This window comes from Aedes aegypti, chromosome 2 (genome assembly GCF_002204515.2).
Source record: "Aedes aegypti strain LVP_AGWG chromosome 2, AaegL5.0 Primary Assembly, whole genome shotgun sequence".
NCBI classification, from domain to species: Eukaryota; Metazoa; Arthropoda; class Insecta; order Diptera; family Culicidae; genus Aedes; species Aedes aegypti.
The window spans coordinates 337,975,834-337,994,171 of record NC_035108.1 but is presented as its reverse complement, the minus strand read 5'-3'; the positions used below and the strand labels follow the sequence as shown (position 1 = coordinate 337,994,171).

At 34.7% G+C, this 18,338-nt stretch overlaps 1 long non-coding RNA gene across 1 annotated transcript; it reads right to left on the bottom strand.

Annotated features, from left to right (window-relative positions):
- Nucleotides 1–6,775: 6,775 nt before the first annotated feature.
- Nucleotides 6,776–8,115, bottom strand: LOC110676813. Its single transcript, XR_002500746.1, has 3 exons — nucleotides 8,073–8,115; nucleotides 7,660–8,011; nucleotides 6,776–7,454 (listed from the first exon to the last, which is right to left on the bottom strand). It is a non-coding gene; the product is annotated as an uncharacterized LOC110676813 (long non-coding RNA).
- Nucleotides 8,116–18,338: the final 10,223 nt, after the last annotated feature.

Here is an 18,338-nt window from a genome sequence, read left to right as displayed (position 1 = left end):
ATGCCCCATCACGCATAAATAAAATCGTGTGATACGATGATCAATTTCACCCTTCTGATCAATTACACCCGATTTTACGGTATTTTGAATCCCTATATCTCGTATGATCTGAGATAACGCCCTAAAAGCCATTGGTAACCACGTGTGTAGCTCATTGTTTCTGAGAAAATGAATGAATCAGCATCCAAACCAACACCAATGGCGTGTAGAGAACGATCCTTTCTTCACCATACCGTTGTAAGACAACATGTGACTCAATTTAAATGCTCAGAAATAACGAGCTACACACATGGTTACCAATGGCTTTTAGGGCGAGATCAGAAGTTATGCGAGATATATTTTGGACCCTCTGGGCCTTTTTCCTGCAAATTCCCCAGTTTAAATCGAAAGACTAACTCAATGTACATCCCTTTTGGAAAGAAAGAAAATGTTTGTACATAGAAAATGTGTTTGTTTTATCTGAAATTTATTTAATTTTATCGGTTCATTCATGCAACCGTTACCACACGTTACGCATAGAAATTGAGGCCGTCAATTTTTTTTTTTTTTTTCAAATGTAAACAAAAACTTTTTTCAAATTTCTGCGTAGAATTTCTTCGGTTTTCCATTGTCAATCGATTAATTGGACTATGGGCAAGCATATCATAACACAAGTGTCGTGGACTTTGTCGCCAAACGATAAAAAATGCCGGGGGTCTAAAATATATACTTTGAGGGTCCAAAATTCATTGCTGTGTCCAAAATAATGAAAAACAGTGCTTCACAATTCAATCGTTTTGTGTATCCTACATGACCGTATGGGCATTTTTATCTCGTAGAGCATTTTTATCTCGTACATTTTGGCATGTTCTTTGATTTAGTTACGCTTTGCAATTAATTAATTGGGACAAAAAACTAAAATCACTTCCTTAGGGGATCCAAAATACGACTGTTACCCTAACTATCGCGGATGTATTTCTGAGCTAATTTTCAGGAATCCGATGCTTACACGCAAATAAATTTTGTTGTATAATCTACCGAATCCATAGTAGAATTAAGAACAGCACCAACGATTTTCAACCGACTAACCGACTACAAAATTCTGTTAAGTTTACTTTAATCTAGTAAAAATCACTGAGCAGCGTAGTAAATGTGACTATGTCCATAGTAGCCTCGACTACAAAGCATTGTATTTCAATTCGTGACACCCACCGTACAACGCAGTATGGTGAAAAGTACAATGCCAAACTTGTCAAATCTAGAATAGTTCTAGTCATAAATACTACAACTCTGGTTAAATAAACAGAATATATTTTCTTATTGACTATGTTATGGTAGAGGTAACAGATTTATGTAGTCGGTTGAAAATCGTTGGTGCAGTTCTTAATTTTACCATGGATTCAGTAGTTTCTACAATAAAATTCATTTCAGTGTACGTATTAAGGTACTTTGGCGAGTGGATCTTGGAAATTTAGCCAAAATTGATCAATAATTGGGTCAACTACGGAATTCCGTTGAAACAACCCAAAATTGAAATGCGTCTCCGTGTAAATTTTGTTTTGATTTCGTCTCACGGATGTTGCCAACTGCTCCTAAAGATTGCAGTTCACATGACATGATCGTTTGTCCCTCCAACATACGTTAGCAATGATTACAATACTCACCACTACTCAAACAGTTTCTGTTTGTTTTGTTCAACACTCGCATAACTAATGATCTCGCCCTAAAATCCATTGTGTAACTAACTTTCTTATTTGGTCGGTGTTCAGACAGACCGGACTAGATGATATTTTGGTGTTCAAAAGATACGTTAAGGGCTCCATCAATTTTAATTTTCCCGATGTTATTTTGATACAGATGTATCATCAAATAGATAAGTTACATTATTACAACTAATGATGCCAATATTTCTACATTTCGAATGTCTGGGGTACGTTTTCCTGAAACCATCAAAAAGCACTTAGTTCAGTCTGTCTGAATACCGACCATTTGTAGAAATCATATTATACATTCTTCAGCAAAGTTGTAGACCATTCAATTTTAAGCAACTTTGCCAAAAAAGTTTTTTTGTAGCTCTAAAATTGACCGATTTAGAACTTTTTTTCCTACGGTGACTTAAATTGGTTCTGGCTCTAGCGTATTCAATTCAAACATCTCATCAGAATAGTCTATGAAACATTTTTAGAGATTTCAAAAATGCGTAATTTGGTGAAGAAACTCGCTATCTCCTTCCGTTTGGGAGTTTGCCTACTTTGATTGTGAATATCTCTGATTGGGGCAAACATAAAAAAATATCTTTTGACGGCATTAAAAAGAAAAAAATAAATTGTTTATTGTATCACAAAAATTCAGATGTGTTATTTTTGTAACTCAAATAAAATGCCATAGAAAAACAAATATATTTTATCACACTTTAATAACTTTTGAGCTAAAAAGATATCAATTATTTGTTTGCATGTAAATTTATGTTTTGTTAAGTTCTAAAAGTCGTTCATAGACAACTTTGACGTGAAGTTAATATTAAAAGCACTAGAGTTAAATGCTTATTTTTGTTGGACCACCCTACGATGATTGAGGAAAAATGCTGTAGATTGGTCAAATTTCGAGCTACAGAAAAACTTTTTTTGGCAAAGTTGATCAAAATTTGACGTTCTACTACTTTGCAAGAATATATGCCATTATTTTTGCAAATAATAAAGTTGATTATATCATATATGTGATATTGTGGACCACCATAGTTTTAAATAAACAGTATAAAAGCTTACATGTTGAGCCTATTTGTAGAAGATCATTTTTATATAAAATTTAATTTTTATACTCAAAATGCAAAAAAAATACCTAATTTGAAAATCTTCAAAATAGTTTTATAGCCCTATCTTTCTTATTTCAGATTTCTCGTCTAAGTAGATTATGAACGACTTTTAGAACTTAATAAAACGCAAATTTCCATGTAAAAATGTTGATGATAACTATTTTAGTTCAAACGTTATTGAAGATTTTCTGTTAAAAATCCTTTATTTTTCAGGAACAGAGGACAAAAAAATTTTTTTTTGGCGAAGTTGCTTGAACTTTGCTGAAGTATGTAGAATATAATTTTTACAAATAAAAAAGTTAGTTACACCAGTTCTATGAAAACGTGGACCACCCTAATATTCGATAACACCAAACAAAAGACCGGTTTTATCTAATGTATCATTCTAAAGCTTAAAATGCATCTTTCCACAAAAACTGATTCCTGGACCACTGTGCATTGAGAGATAGATAAGGATATTCTTTTCATCGTAGCATTGTTAAATAACGTGTAAATTCATTCGTTTGCTCAGTAACAACAAGGTACACGCTTAAGTATTTATGGCTTTTAGGACAAGATCATAAGCTATGCATTATTATCGTAGGATTCAGGTTTGACGGTTCGATAAGATGGAGAACATATTGTGCATTTCTTTCACTACTGGACTGCGAAGGGCGGCCTCATAAGTGCGAAAATGAGAATATAAGTGCGGGATTGCATTCAATCCTGTTGGTGTCTTCAGAGCACTTATTCTTTGATTTACGAAGAAAAAATCCCCCGAAGACACCTACCCGATTTGATGCAAATGCGCACTTTTATTAGCGTTTCCGCACTTGTAAAAACTTCTGCGATAGTCCAGTAGTGAAAGAAATGCGCAATAATGATAGCTCGCATTTCACCACAAATTTGAGTGGTTTCGGTTTATCGTGCGCAGTTTGTGAATAAATGGACCATTTCATGAGTTCACCAATCTGACGTTTGAGCGGTGCCATTGGTTACCATAGTCACGTAAATTAATTTTTTTCGGGTTCGGATCGGGTCTGAAGTCTTCGAAATTATCGAGTACTGGTCGGGTTTGGGCTTAAAAATGTTTATTTAATTAGTCGGGTTCGGTGAGAATTGTGAACAGAGCAACAACCTGAAAGCAAATCGGGGTTTATTCGGGGTTTTCTTGCATAACATTGTCGGATTTGAAAAGCGATTATTTTCGAGTTCGGGTCGGATTTGCTTTTCAATTATTATTAAGGGACGAATGACCTTCGGGTTAAAGTCCCTCTCAAACAACAACATTTTCAATTATTGTCTCAGGTTCGGGTCGGGTCCGGGTTTGAAGAAATAAAATAAATTGGGTGCGAGTCGGGTTCGTGTTTGAAAAATAGCACGACACCGCTCAACCATCAACGAATGAACCCGTGCACTGGTCCATGAACCAATGCAAGAGTTCACTAATTTGATGTTTGAGCGGTGCCATATTCACTTGTTACCATGGCCACTTAAATAACACGGAACCGCTTAAACGTCAAACAGTGAAATCGCGTATTGGTCCCTTGCTAAGAAGGCCATGGTGCAATGTTGAAAACTTAGTTGTTTGAAATCACATAGATAAACTTTTAAGTCTATTGTTCTGTTCGTCAATAAATCAATGAATCGTCAATGAGTCGTCGTCCAATTTATCTTTCAAAAACTTCAAACATATTTTTTTAATTAGTTTCATGGTTCAGAAACTACTAAAAACTTGGTTTGACTTCAATTTTGAACGACAAATATGAAAATATAATAATCACAACACCCCTCAAAATCTTAATTCTACTTGGGGTCGCCATATGGTAGTATTTAGAAGTCCTGGAACAAAAGTTAGTTTTGCGCATCAGGAAAGTAATGACACCCCCTTCTGGTCACTCACCTCCTGACGACTTGCTCTGCGAGCATTCATGCTAAACCTTTCCGTAAGGATTGATGACCATAACAATATATCAAAACAACCGATACCACATTTTATACGGTGTTCGGCCATTTGGCCGAATGTATTGGGTCATACGCCGATTGGCCGAATGCCAATTGGCTGAAATGCCTTTTGACCGAATTTAGAAATTGAAAAAAATAATCAGCTTGCTCCAACACGGATAAGTAGTATTTATAAATGCGGCTCAATGACTGATCAACTATTTGTTTTGAATTGTGCATTAGATTACCTTGAGTCCGAAGTTTATAAGAGAAATGAAATATTACAAATTTAAGTTCGGCATCGGCATTATAACTAGTGCTACGCTGACAAAGGCAATTTTATGCATCGGTGAGGCACTAAATTAGATTGCCGATGTCAAACATCGCTGAAGTTTTGACTGCCAAGCCGAGTCACTCGGATTGTCAACAATTTTTTTATGATGTTATCGATCGTCATGTTTGTCAGTGTATAGGGCACCAAAAAAAAATATAATCGAATTGTTAATTCAGGACGTGGCTGGGAATTTCGCACATCGTGTTAGGACTCTTGGTTGAAAGCTGCTTTATTTTTAGGTTATCAGCGATATACTAAAATTAATTTTTAATGATTTTATCAGAACCTTTTCTTGCTTGTAAACCTAATCTTTTCTCTAGCTTTTTGTAGTTACACTGAAATAACGATTACATAGCGTAACAAAAATGATATTTTTGCGTGTCAAAAGGACCAAATTATGTGTCTCTAGTAGATTTAGGGTTGCTGAATCTTATGCCCTTTTCAGAAATGTTCCAGCACGTCACAATTTTTAGCCATAGGTCGCCAAAGTTGTATAGAACAATGATTTCATTGATGTTTACATGAAATTTAAAGTATAATTTATCAAACTTTTTTGTGGTCTAATCCACTAGGCACGCTATTTTGCACCTAAACTTTCATTTTGGATTAAATTTGGTTGAAATTGCGCGATTAAATTTAGATTGAACCGATATTTTCGACATGTTTGCTGTCTCCATACAAAATTCTTCGTTTCTCTTACATGGGAAAATACAATACTTTTTCAAACCATCAAAAAAAACTTTCCCGTATCGAAAGTATTATAAACTTTTTCGATAAGTATAGTTATACACATAAAGTTTGAATTCTGTGGCAAATTAAGCAAATAAATTGCCTTACAAGCTGGCAAACTTGCATGCAAGTTGGGTAAAACAGTCAATTTTTGCATTTTCAATAGCCAATATCTCAAAAATTAGACATGCTATGATATTTTTGAAAACGGCAATGGATTCAGCAACTCTTAATTGAGTGAATATCGGTATTTTGGAGCTTGAGACAAAAACGTGTTCCGCAGTGTTAATTGTATCATACTTGCTTACATTTAACATTGGTCCCATATCTAGGAAGACAAAAATGTTTGCGCCTAAACCGTCAGTTTTAAAAAAGAAATGATTCTTACTTTTGATCATAGGCTGTTCTTTCAAAATCTATTTTCTCATAATTATTGGCATTGAACCATATAACACGTTCATCAAGCGTATTCTCCAAAGGGGTTTTAAGTGCACACTGGTGTTACATGCATACTTTATGTTATTTTTTTATTTATTTAATTATTTCAGCCAAACGGCATTTGGCAAAATTACGTTTGGCCAAACAGCATTCAGCCAAATGACCCGAAACCATTTACACGAATGTTTGCTACCTTACTGGAATGAAATCCGGATCAATGTGAATCAAAGATCAATTTTCGCAGGAGACCGGGAAGATTCCCTTCGTTTGAGGATAACGAATTGGCTTTTAGCAGTATACTATAGGAGTTCACATTCGTTATTCATAAAGCAATGCAAACCACGCAGTTCATTTTCAATTTTGTCTCATTCCATTACACATCTTTGGGAATGTCTATAGGTCTGAAAATGGAAGTTATTTTGTCCGGGTGAGAATGGAAAGCAGCAAAAGTTTTCCTCCCAAAAAGGTCAACTTCTCCTTCGCAAACGCTTATCAGGCTGCGAAAAGTCCGGTCAGCATTGCAACCAAATAGGCAATCGGAGGAAATAAGAAGGGACAAATTTATCGCAAACAGATTATTCCATTTATTACTTTGTGTCAAGTTTGGGAAAATATGTTTCTCCTCCTTCGGATTCTGCGAGCATGGCTTTTCAATTTCTGCACGGCAAAAGTTTCATTCGCAGGGCAGTGCGATGGGACTTATTCAACAGATGTTTTGCCGTTTGATTTCACATATTTTTGCTGAAATCACATAACGATTGTGAAACTTTTTGTAGGTATGAGTAGAAGTGATCTGATGAAAAATTTCGGTGAAATGGAGGGATAATCTCAAGCTTGAAGTAACCATACCAAAAACGTTCAACGAATTAACAAATGTCCTGTTATTCACATAGATGCAAATTCAATTTTTGCCAGTGAACAGTTCGAATTCTGACATGGATATTCGACCATTCGTTCAATTTGGCATATAACGGATTTTATTCGTTTCAACTCCGAAAAATCTCAGGTCTATACAACTGGTATAGCTTTTCTAAACTGAGCAAATGCATTTGTGTTCGACATGATTGTTTGATTGTAAACCTACAGTTTCAAACCTTTAGAATGCAACTTAAGATAGCTATATCCTGTCAATTTTCTGTAGTGAAGTGCAAGTTACGATTACAATTGTAATCGACAAATAATGTCATATTCAGGAATGTCCTGAAATTATAAAAAATGCTACTATTAAAAGTTTTATTGCTTAAGGTGAAGATGAATCGAAGCCATACCTCAAATTTTCAAGAGCACGGATCTGGGAAACCGAACACCCGTTTGAGCTGAAAACTTATTCGATTGGTCACCACCAGCGAGTAACCAATCGATTAATTTTTCAGCTTAAACGGATGTTTGGTTCTCCAGATCCGTGCTCTTGAAAATTTGAGGTTTGGCTTCGATTCACCTTCACCTTAACTTGTTTAAGTGCTCTGTTTTTTTTTCGAAAAACTTATTTTCAATTGATCTTTTATATTACCAATATGTTTTGAACAATCCGTATAAAATTTAGTTAATCGTTCTTATGTCATTCTTCTTATTCCAGCAGATTCGACAGGATTAGAAACATCTATCCTTCTGGGCAGCCAGGGTTCTCGCAGAAACGGCCAACAGCAATGTTTGTCATATTGTCCTGTCACATAGTCATATAGTGCTAATCTTCTGCATGTACGGTATTTCATTGCACATTTTGCTCGCAAACTAAGCCGCTCTCCATACGCTGCAAATTTGTCCTTTTCATAGTAGTTCCAGTCTGCGGTTTTTATCTGTAAACAAAAAAAAACTAAACAATTAAGAAAAACGGTCTATATGATAGATACTACTCACAGGATTTTTGGAACTATCTTCATCTGTTGCCTCGGTACCAATGCACAGTGGTCCAGGAATCAGTTTTACGAGGAAAGATGCATTTTGAGCTTTAGGATTAAACATTAGACAAAAACGTTCTTCTACAAAGTTGTTTGTATTAGAAAGGTCCTTTGTTTGGTGTTATTGAAAATTAGGGTGGACCACATTTTCATAGAAATTGTGTAACTAACTTTCTTATTTGTAGAAATTATATAATACATGCTTCAGCAAAGTTGTAGACCATCCAATTTCAAGCAACTTTGTCAAAAAAAGTTTTTTTGTATCACCTAAATTGACCGATTTAGAGCTATTTTCCTACGGTGGCATAGGGTGGTCCGAACAAAACTGGTTTTCTGGCTCTAGAGTTTTCAATTCAAATTTCACATCAAAGTAGTCTATGAAACACTTTTAGAGCTTTAAAAAATGCGTAATTTGGTGAGTGAAGAAACTCGCTATCTCCTTTCGTTTGGGAGTTATTGTTGTTTTTCTCTAAAAAACATGCCTACTTTGATTGAGAATATCTCTGATTGGGGCAAACATAAAAAATATCTTTTGACGGCATTCAAAAGACAAAATAAAATTGTATATTATATCAAAAAAAATACAAATGTGTTATTCTTGAAACTCTAATAAAATGTCTTGAAAAACAAATATTATTTATCACAAAAACTTAAATAACTTTTGAACTAAAATAGATATCAACAATCTTTTTGCATAAAAACTTGTGTTTTGATAAGTTCTAAAAGTCGTTCATAGACGACTTTGACGAGAAACTAATATTGAAAACACTAGAGTTGAAAAACTTATTTCTGTTGGACCACCCTGCGATGATTACGAAAAAATGCTCTAGATTGGTCAAACTTTGAGCTACAGAAAAACTTTTTTTGGCAAAGTTGATCAAAATTTCAAGTTCTACCGCTTTGCTGAAGAGTATATACCAGTATTTTTGCAAATAAAAAAGTTGATTATGATTTGTGTGATATTGTGGACCACCCTAGTTTTTAATGACACAGTATGACAGCTTACATTTTTAGAAACAATTTTGTAGAAGATCATTTTTGTCTAAAATTTTATTTACATGCTCAAAATGCAAAATAATAAAAAAATACATACTCTGAAAATCTTCAAAATAGTTTTAGAGCCCTATCTATCTTATTTCAGATTTCTCGTCAAAGTGGTCTATGAACGACTTTTAGAACTTAATAAAACGCAAATTTTCATGCAAAAAGATCGTTGATATCTATTTTAGTTCAAAAGTTATTTAAGTTTTTGTGATAAAAAATATTTGTTTTTCAAGACATTTTATTAGAGTTACAAAAATAACACATCTGTAATTTTTTGATATAATATACAATTTCATTTTGTCTTTTGAATGCCGTCAAAAGATATTTTTTATGTTTGCCCCAATCAGAGATATTCTCAATCAAAGTAGGCATGTTTTTTAGAGAAAAACAACAATAACTCCCAAACGGAAGGAGATAGCGAGTTTCTTCACTCACCAAATTACGCATTTTTTAAAGCTCTAAAAGTGTTTCATAGACTACTTTGATGAGAAATTTGAATTGAAAACTCTAGAGCCAGAAAACCAGTTTTGTTCGGACCACCCTATGCCACCGTAGGAAAATAGCTCTAAATCGGTCAATTTAGGTGATACAAAAAAACTTTTTTTGACAAAGTTGCTTGAAATTGGATGGTCTACAACTTTGCTGAAGCATGTATTATATAATTTCTACAAATAAGAAAGTTAGTTACACAATTTCTATGAAAATGTGGTCCACCCTAATTTTCAATAACACCAAACAAAGGACCTTTCTAATACAAACAACTTTGTAGAAGAACGTTTTTGTCTAATGTTTAATCCTAAAGCTCAAAATGCATCTTTCCGCGTAAAACTGATTCCTGGACCATAGTGCAATGACTAGAATCACTAATACTAGGAACATCATCGATAGGCACCTCATGATGGCTCTAGTTATGAATGGACTTTGCGAATTGCCACAGCGCAGCCACTCTTATAGAAGATCATCTTCCGCCTGTTATCTTAATCATGCAAGAATAACTAAATATATATTTCTCTTCGTTTGATAACGTTATTTGCTATGATAAAGGAGAAATCGGGGGTTTTTATGCGATATACAAAGATGTTTCGCCTTTGTATCATTGCACGTATCTAGATTAAACAAAATTTTAGGGAATGTACAGTAATTGTTGGTTCAATCTTAATTGCTTCTTCTTCTTTCTGGTGTTACCTCCCAACTGGGACAAAGCCTGCTTCTTACATTAGTGTTCTTATGAGCACTTCCACAGTTATTAACTGTGAGCTTTCTTTGCCGATTGACCATTTTAGCATGTGTATATCGTGTGGCAGGTATGAAGATACTCTATGCCCTGGGAATCGAGAAATTTTCCTTTACGAAAAGATCCTCGACCAGAGGGATTCGAACCCACGACCATCAGCATGGTCATGCTGAATAGCTGCGCGTTTACCGCTACGGCTATCTGGGCCCCATACCATCTTAATTGCTCTATATTATTATTACTAAATTGAATACATACTGTCAACACTTCCGCAATGCAATTTTAAGATGCACTGAAAAAATACAATCGAACAAATTCACTGAGAAAAAGTTACATTATGCCTATAACACAAATTCGCAAGAACACAAATCTAGAGGTCCAGACAGCGGTTTGAGCTGAAAACTTGATCGATTGATCACCACCAGTCAATTATATTTCCAGCTCTAACCACTATCTAATTCTCTAGATTTGTGCTTTGAAGAAAATTATTCTACCCATTACTCCGAATTCCATAACATCGAATGCTTTTCCCTGAATGAACAATTATTTTGAATGGGCTCTATCCCAATATCCCAAACGCCATTATCCCGAATGTTACTACCCAGAACACCACTACCCCAAATGGGTCACTACCCTGAAAGCAATATCCCGAATGAGCCATTACCCCGAACAGTTCAAATAGGAACAAAAAAGATAGTGTAGGCAAAAAAAATGGACTGATAGCGGCTAGTGTCTATCAAAGGATTGTTTGAAAAATTCCTTGGGGAATCTCTGCCCAAGTAACAATTTTAGTTTTACGAATTACTTCCAGGGAGCTATAAATGAACGCCCATAAAACCACGGTCAAGGCACTGTTGTCTTCATCGCATCCCCCAAAACCTCTTGTAGATTAGAACGTGACTAGTTGGCCCACTCTGAAAAAGGCTATGAAGTGTATAATTATGTCACACAAATAAAGCAAAATAGCATTTATGGTAGCATTTTATTTGAAGTGATTCATTTGAATATAGTGTCCAAATCTTTAGTGCCGAGTGAGATTTACTGTGAAATGTGATGAGAAAAAAGTAAATTTGCCTGTGCCCCCTCTGAAAGTGGCATATTTCTATTTATTTAGTATTTGCTAAAATAAACCGCCAGGTGAAGAATTGAACATTTCTTTGTTTGATTGGGCAGTAATTGTGCTTTAAATTATATTCAATTATTTTAATCATCACACCCTAGCATCTGATGAACGAATTCATGGAGATAATATTATTGGAAAAAGTGAAATTGTGTCAACCTGGAGTATACCCAATTAGGCATAAAGACGTTAGGCATAAGGACGTTAGGCATAAGGATGTTAGGCATAATGGACGTTAGGCATAAATACATTAGGCATAATGGATGTTAGGCATAATATACCTTAGGCATAATTGACGTTTGGCATAAAATAACTTGCGCATGTGTCATTTGAAACTCGTCTTATATCGAAACATTTTAGAGCCCATTTACAAATTCAATTACGCTGATGGAGGTGGGTGTGTGTCCTTAAGGTGTAAGAGCTCATAAAAAAGTGCAATATTTATAAAAAAAACGTTACGAGGGGGTGGATTGATTGGCTGGTATTAAATGACTTTTTTCGATGCTATGAAATGTGACCATTGTCATTGTTATCATTACAAAATCCAGTATTTTTGTAAGTATCAATTTAAAATTGCGATGTGCAATCATAGTGTTATTTGCTTCTAAAGATGTTTATTTTAATGAGTATATGACTTTTTTTTTTGTTATATTTCTCTTACATAATTTCGTTAATTCTAAAGAAGGGAAACCTTCCATATAAGTATCAAAACTTATAATGCAAATGAAACAATAATCGAGAGGTTAGTCAAGAAATTATGTTATGATAGGTGACATTATCTTCAGCAATAATTTTCTGGTAGTATGCCAACTATTTTTTTTTTTTCTATCTTCATTAACGAGATTTTTAGCCCTGGGCTAGTTCATCTCGGGAAAGCCAACTATATTCTTGGCGTTACATTGCTACTTCGAGTGTGCTTATCAATTTAATGTAATGAGAACGGTTCCTTTGCTTCTTATGCAAACAATTTTCAATCAATTTATACGAAGTTGGATGTATTTATAAATTAAAATTTGATTAAATATTTATTTTAGTTACAAAAGTCAAGTTCAAATTCAACATAGCACAGTATCCAGCATTAAACATGGCATACATTTAGGATCAAAACGATATTCCCAATTTTATTGCATAGAGCTCCTACAACTTATCTGATTACCCAGTGTTCCTCATAATCAATCAACAACAAGTCGAAACGAAAATTTCGGATGGAAATATTTACATCTACAATTACAATAACAATTAGAACAACAAGAATACAAATAACAACATATTATTGGAAGAAGACGATTTATCTAGCAGTCTTTTCCTCCAGCCATTAAATTAGTCGTATAAGTATAAAGAAAAGCCTATGATTCAAAGAAGGGAAAATGTGTGATGGAAATATTAAGAACAATAATGACATTAATATCTCGAAAGAACAGCTTATTTATAGAATAAAGGAAGTTTTCTGATTAAGACATTAGCAGCAATAACTCCAATAATTTTGTTGGCAATAAAACTATAAAGAACAGCCTTCAATTTAAAGAAGGGATAATCTCTGATGAAAAAATTGACAGTTATATGTGTTGAACCAAACTAAAAAGATGAGCAACAGGTCATGTACAGCTTCGTTCTTATTCTTGGCATTACTCCCCTGCGATTTTTTGTTCTAGGAGCACTTCCACAGCTATTAACCACAAGATTGCTTTGCCAAACTAGCCATTTTGCTTTCTCATTTGTGAACGATACACGATTATGCTTCAAGTGAAGAAAACGAAAAGATCCTGGATCGGCTAGGAATCGAACAAAGATACCTTCAGCATGGCTTTGCTCTATGGTCGCAGAAGTTGCCAGAAAGCTAATGAATGCCATTCACAGCATTATAATGCTGATCGTTTAATCAAGTTCTGTCCTAGAAATTAACCTCAAAGGATTCAAAACTATGAATTGACTGCAAGGCAATCGTATTTGAACGGACACGCTTTAGATCTTTAAACCTTTTCACAATTATCAAAAGAGTCAGTTCAGTTTTCCAGTAAACGATTTCTATTTTCATTTTGATAATTATGCCTATCGTCCATTATGCCTAACGTCCATTATGCCAAACATCTATTATGCCAAACGTCCATTATGCCTATCGTATTTATGCCTATCATACTTATGCCTAACGTCTTTATGCCTAACGTATTTATGCCTAACGTCGTGCACCCGTCAACCTGAGTGAAATTAATCTGGCGGAACCATAATTGATACATTGTCATCAACAAATTCTGTTTTGTCATCATAAATACACAAATAATGGCACACTGTTATGATTCGGCATTTGCAGATGTAAAATTGCTTCAACAAATGCTGATTGACGATGATTCAGTTTTTTTTCGCTTTTTATGGAAACCAAGCAGCATTCAACAAAGTTTGCAGTTTGGGTATGCTATTATGAAGAATATACGCAAAAAAAGAAAACGGGCATTAGTTCGTCGTTATTTCGTCGGGAATAAGTGTTCGCAATGCATTGCAATGCATTCGTAATGCATCTGAAGAGCCCAAATATCGATCTGAGAGGTATAAGGTAAGTTATCAAGATTAAAGTGCAAGTCAATCAGTTTAAAAGCAGCCTTTATGGCAACAAGGTGTATTATATAAATCTTTTATCATAGCCGTCACAAATAAGTGTCACTCAGTCACCACTAGCAATTTAAATAAGGTATTCTATGCTGCAATAAAGCTGGTTTTGTAGCCACAAAATTTTAACATTATAGTTTGCCTCTAAAAGGTTTTGAAAACAACCAAGAGCTGACTTACAAAATATCATCTTCTAGCAATGTTAAATGTCGCCTCTAGCTATCATAGCATTCACGTAACTGTCATAAAACATTAATAAATCCACTTGAATGCCAAATTGCTGTGAATTTGTTACTTGGGTTGAGATCTAGAGAAATACCTGAGGAATCTTGTTAAAAAAATAGAAATCAAACATTGGAGGAATCAACGGAAAACGATAGATATGAAGGAATCCCTAGAGAACTCTCTCATGGAAAATTCCTGACGGAACTTCAGATCTCAATTTATATTTTTTTATGTTGTGCTTTCTCTACTGTGCCTACTTGCAACCCCAATTTACAAGGAAGGTTAATTTTATTTTTGATCCTAAACTACAAACCTGAGAGCAAGCTTAATAATAATAAAATCAACTAAATGGATTCATATTGCAACACAAACTGTGAATTACACACTAATCATCGACATGGTTTTTAAAAGATCTTCAAGACTAAAACAAATAACTGCTTATTTTCATTTCGTTCAAATCACGTTTAACATGTTTCCAGAGCACAATTCACAACATTCTTAAGTTGAAATATTCTACATACCACCAAAGCCCTGCGGGAAGTTCTAAAGCACAAAAACCCATTCTGCTTGTTTTGATTTAGGAATCATGAATATTAAAACAATCTCTTCGAATAAATTCTTTCCTTTTCGTTTTGCTTGCTGCATCTTCGGACCGGCAAAAGCTCATCGTTTTCAGCAAGCTTTTTTGTTTTCTTTTGCTCTGGATGCACTTCAAACTCAGTTGGGTAAACAGAACGTGGGACGAAACCGACCCGTAACGTGAGTTATTTATTTTGCATTTCGGTCGTAAATAATATCGGGCAGCCATAGCCATCCTTCCCTTGGAATCTATGCTCGCAGCCGGTATGTGTTAAGGTGTACAAAATTGTGAAAAAAATAAAAACGGAACTAGTGAATCCCGTCTCCCAGTAGGGAGGTGTAAGGGAGACAACTGTAAAATGCACCGAATGCTCAATGACTTGGAATTTTGAACTTACTGCTTGTCGCTAAGACAATCTAACGTTAAGATACCCAGATAGTCGTAGTGGCAAGCGCGCAGCTATTCAGCAAGATCAATCTGAGGGTCGTAGATTCAAATTCCACCGATCGAGGGTCTTACCTTCGTATCTTCCACACGATATACACATGCATAAATGGTCAATTAGAAAAGAAAGCTCTCAGTTAATAACTAAGCAGTGAAGCTGAGCAGCAGGCTCTGTCCCAGATGAGGCGTAATGCTAGAAAGAAGAAGAACTAATCTAGCTACCAATAAACTTAAATAAGACATTTGACGATATTTTGAACCCACTTAATAAGATATTTACGAGTAAAAAATAGAACATATTTTTTGTATATAGATGTTTTACTTACGAACCTTTGGAATATAGTGCTTGTTCGATTTAAGCACGATCCGTTTTCTGCAAGGTTCGATTTTGCCAGCTTTACCATTTTGATTTTAGCAACGAACGGTTTATTTTGGCGTTCGTCGGAAAAAAAACCTTTCCCAAAAATATTATTTAGTTCACTTCAACAAAACTGATCCAAATAATATTGAAGCTTTAGAAAAAAAAAGATTTTTGTTTAATGTTCGTGTGACATAGGAACATTTCCTGAAACCTGGAAGAAATTTCCAATCATTGTCGTTGTGAGGCCATAGTTCCAAACATTGCACAGTGGGACGGATTGGGGTTTTAGGAGGAAAGATGGAACTCACGCCTTCAATTGCGATTTTACGTAAAAATGATGTTCTACTAAATTGTTTCTATTATAAAAACAATTTTTTTGGTCGGAACGAAAATTAGGGTGGCCTTTTGTAAAAAAGATAACCATCAAAACTTTGTTATTTTAAGGAATATTGATATTGTTTGTTCTACAAAGTTAAAGATCGGAAAATTTTAAGCTGATTTGATAAAAAAAGTTTTTTCCTAGCTCAAAAATTGACCGTTTTAGGGCATTTTTCGCTATTGATATAGGGTGGCCCTTCAAAAATAGGTTTTTGTGTTTTATTTTTTTTATTTTAGATTTCTCATCAAAATTGTTTTGCTTCATCTTTGAAGCCGACTGTGACGCATATTTTGAGGCCTGTACAATTTTGTCGTTGAATAGTTATAACCATTTTTCATGAAAAACAGAAGTTTTTTCACATGTAAATGTAGTTAGGGCAAAAAAAGAGATTGTTTTTTGCATGACAATAATTATCTTTCGGCTTTAAATCTGAATATGAAACTAACTTGTTTCATATTGTTATAAACGTACTTCCGAATAGAGTCAAAGGAGTTCAGCAATAGGGGCCCAGATAGCCGTAGCGGTAAACGCGCAGCTATTCAGCAAGACCAAGCTGAGGGTCGTGAGTTCGAATCCCACCGGTCGAGGATCTTTTCGAGTTGGAAATTTTCTCGACTTCCCAGGGCATAGAGTATCTTCGTACCTGCCACACGATAAACGCATGCAAAAATGGTCATTGGCATAGTAAGCTCTCAGTTAATAACTGTGGAAGTGCTCATAAGAACACTAAGCTGAGAAGCTGGCTCTGTCCCAGTGGGGACGTAACGCCAGAAAAGAAAAAGAGCTCAGCCATATAAATAAGGAGAAAAGTAATTTGAAAATATCTTCTAAATTGAATTTTCTGGCATGGCTTCTTCCAAACTTCCGAATACTTCTGTTTTGGGATTTGCCAAGGCTTTTGGGAAACATTCAGATTGAAAGTAACGAATGCTTAATTGCCGCAAATCCGTTTACAAGTCCGTAGATATATCGTATCAGAAACAGTATATTCGTACTCTAGTTACGATTTCTGATTATGACGCTGACTTTCAAGCCTAGATTAAGGAGAATAATTATATACATTATTTGATCATGTTAAGATATTTTGGTTAATTTGGGCTATAATTCAGAGAAAGCCATGCCTACAATTTGAACTCAATAGTAAATTTGGGAATTCATTTAAAAATCTGTTATTCACGGTTATTAACATATGAACCACTCATATCATCAGCAAACAGATCCACCGAAGAATAATACGTTTTTTATTCACATTTTTAAGCTGACAAACACTATCGTCATGTCAACACGATTCTTTTTGTTTTCCCAACTATATAAACATATAAAAAATGATTTTTTTCTGTTATTAAAAAGTCTTTAACCAAGTCCAAGTAATTAAATTAAATTTTCATTACGAAAAGACTTTTGTATCTTTGTTTCCATTAGCTATATCTTTTATGTTTCCGTCTCATTTAGTTCTAAAACTTATGGGAAGACAGTTTTGCTGAGAAACTTAAAATAACAAAAATTAAACACAAAAACCAATTTTTGATGGGCCACCCTACATCAATAGTGAAAAATGCTCTAAAGCGGTCAATTTTTGAGCAAGGAAAAAAACTTTTTTTATCAAATCAGCATAAAATTTTCCGATCTTTAGCTTTGTAGAACCATCAATATTAATATTCCTTAAAATAAAAAAGTTTTGATGGTTATCTCTTTTTACAAAGGGCCACCCAAATTTTGGTTCCGACCAAAAAAATTGTTTTTATAATAGAAACAACTTTGTAGAATATCATTTTTACGTAAAATCGCAATTGAAGGCGTGAGTTCCATCTTTCCTCCTAAAACCCCAATCCGTCCCACTGTGCATTGCGACATGGATGTTAAATGCATGATTTGCGATTGTTCTTCTCACGCTAAAGCCGTCTGTGGAGGAAGATACCAGAAAGTTTGTATGCACAAATTGTGGGGGCAATCATAAATCTATATTTTAGGAATGCCCTTCGCGCAAACGAATCATTGAGGCTCATACCAGGCTGGAGACGGAGAGCAACGTTTTTCGTAGCCGGAATCTCCAACAATTTTTTTTAATTAACGATGGCTTGCTTAACAATCATGCCCGTCAGGTTAATTATAATCATGCTCATTCACATGCTAATTTTCTTCTGCCAGGTAACCGTTCATCTTTCCAATTTGAAGGAAAATGCCCGAGATAATTCCTATGCCAATGTTGTTGCAGGTAATTTCAGTTCCTTCCCTTT